Here is a 2,848-nt window from a genome sequence, read left to right as displayed (position 1 = left end):
GTGCCTCTTCTCAGCCAGGTCTCCATTGTTTGATGGTCTTCTCCTAGCCTGAACTTTACTTAACTGCAACCAACATCAAATTTATCTTTGTTAAATTGAAAAGATCAAAACAAAATTATCATGAATGGTATACCTTTGAACATATACCTGTACACACACTACCAAAATTTCATGCTGCAGAAAAAAAGACTCCAAGCTTTTCATGCTGCCATTGTGATTACATAATGGTTCACTGTTGCCTCAAGGCAACATATGCAATTTCCCATTATGGTACATTGTTGCCTCAGGGCAAGAGTTGCATTTTAAGAAGTTTCCATTATTTAATTAGCAAATAAATTGCAAAAAAACTATCAAAAATTAAGGTTTACTCAACTATTAGTGTGAATATATTTTTTTCCAGACATAAAAGGGACAGGAAATTATGTTTTCAGACCCTTTTTGTGGAGCAAAATTGCAAAGCTGTTTCCTTTGAAAAAGTCTGCAAAAAAGGGTTTCAATACGGCTTCCTGAAAGTCATGTGACAAATTAAAGCATTTTTATTGGTTCCCTATGGTCCCTGGTATTACAGCATTCAAAGGGATGCATTGTGGAGACATGACAGGCCAAAATGGGTTTGTTGTCTGGGGGCAACAAGGTACCATAGAGGGTAGTCAAATAACACCCACATGTCATTTAACTTGTTTTATGGGAACACGCCTGAGGAAGAAAACCTAGGTTAATAACCACGTTTATAGTACCTGTCAGGGCTGTGCACAGACATTTTGCAGGGCAGGTGCTCAAGAGGTAAAATAAAAGTGTACCCTGCAAGAAGGTGTCTATCTGCCAGCACCAGAGAGTTTTTTGAGGCCTAAATACATACAGTACATTTGTGCACAGTAATGAGTAGGAGAAATTTCTGTCTATTTGACACATGAGGTGGCTAAAAAGCTATACTTTATACATCTAGCAGCTGCTACACATACACTTTATACATTTATCATTTATCTATAACAGGCAACAACAAAGGAAACAATGCCACACTGTGCACACTTTAGTGCTCTGTAAAGTAAATAACCATCACAATCAACAAATCTTTACACAAAACTGAAAAGCACTGTTCTCCTGTTTTCTCTGTCCTCTCCTCAATTTCTTTTTCTCCTCTTCTTATTTTCTCTTCTTTTTTCTTTTTTAAATAGTCACACGCTAATTCTTATAATTATCCTCTAAATAAGCTTTAAATATTCATCAAGAATTCCAGAGAACAAACGCGTGTACCCTGCGCTCCTCCTCTGCTCTTTATGCTTGGCAGCCCCATACTGCACGTCATTTTTGTTCAATTTAATTATCAGAGATGCGACGTGGGAGGCATAAACATTATTTCAACTTGAAATTTGGTTTAAAAAGACATGTGGAAGTGGGAAAGCAATTCAGTGTTTGTCTCTGCTCACACCGGGCAGTTGGTGAACCTGAATCAGCCAAAGTGTTGGAATGAGACGATGTGTTTTGACATCAGATTAGCTTTCTTGCTTTTAAACTTAACGATGGGTTATTGCCTACATGAGAGTGTCTGTATTGAGAGGTTTTAAGAGTGGTTTAATTTCACAATAGTGACAACTGATGCCAAGGCTCTGGGAAAACACTATCGTTACCTGGCTGTCCGTGATGGCAGATGAGTGAGATGTGACGCGGCTCTGCAGGGTGTTCGATTTGCATGCGGCTGACAGAAGGGAAGTTGAAGAGGGAGGAGCAGGGGCTCGACTTAATGCCATTGTCAGGCAAACAACACACTTTTAATTGAGAATTTATTTCATAGGTCAATTTAAAAAACTTTGATATAAAATTATTAAAAAGAAATAGAAAAAAACATGTCTTGCAAAAAGGGCACTTATCTAGACAGAGGGCAAAAGGGCAAGTGCTGGTTATCTCTAACGGGGGCTTTAGGGTTTGTCGAGCCAGCAAACACAAAGCCTGGCTCTGTTGAACTTGCTTCATGGTACAGCCCTCAGGACTGAGTGCTCTCCAAGGCGTGTGTATTTGAGAGAGAGCGACAGGGAAGCGAGGGTGGAAGGTGGACTACTGCACGCAACGTTTGTGCAAGTTATTAATAACTTACTCAAAATGCTGCTGTCACTTTTTGACCAGCCCACCTGATCCACTGTGCCTGGTACTGACTGAGCAGACAACAGGGAGAGATGTAAGCATCACTTCGGTTCAGCCTTGCTTGCATTCTGTGGTTGTAATAAAACCAAATGAAATGAAACTGTAGTCAACAAAGGAGAGAAGGAGAGAGTGAGAAAGCTACTTGGCATGAGCACAAAGACAGACATAATCTGTTTTTTCTTTTCTTTTTATGACCCTGACACATAATTAATTTTATCATTTTGAGCAATAATGTTTATCATAGGCTACTGCCTATGGTCTATGGGGCCATACACATGCCAAGTGTTTAACCCCCTGGAAAACACACGGTCAGGTGCTGTGTGCTACTCAAGGGTCGTACACATAATGTGCTTTTTGCGCCCTGAAATTCATTGTTTCAAATGTATACGTGCCATTTAAGACTAGACTTAAGACTTTCCTCTTTGATAAAGCTTATAGTTAGGGCTGGCTCAGGCTTGCCTTGTACCAGCCCCTAGTTAGGCTGACTTAGGCCTAGTCTGCTGGAGGACCCCCTAAAATACACCGGGCACCTTCTCTCCTTGTCTCTCTCTCTCTCTCTCTCTCTCGTATCCTATTATTGCATCTTGCTAACTCGGCCATTCTGGATGTCACTAACTCGGCTTCTTCTCCGGAGCCTTTGTGCTCCACTGTCTCTCAGATTAACTCATATCGCAGCGGTGCCTGGACAGCGTGACGTGTGTGGTTGTGC

This window comes from Epinephelus moara, chromosome 15 (assembly GCF_006386435.1).
Source record: "Epinephelus moara isolate mb chromosome 15, YSFRI_EMoa_1.0, whole genome shotgun sequence".
Taxonomy (NCBI): domain Eukaryota; kingdom Metazoa; phylum Chordata; class Actinopteri; order Perciformes; family Serranidae; genus Epinephelus; species Epinephelus moara.
This window is presented reverse-complemented; position numbering follows the sequence as displayed.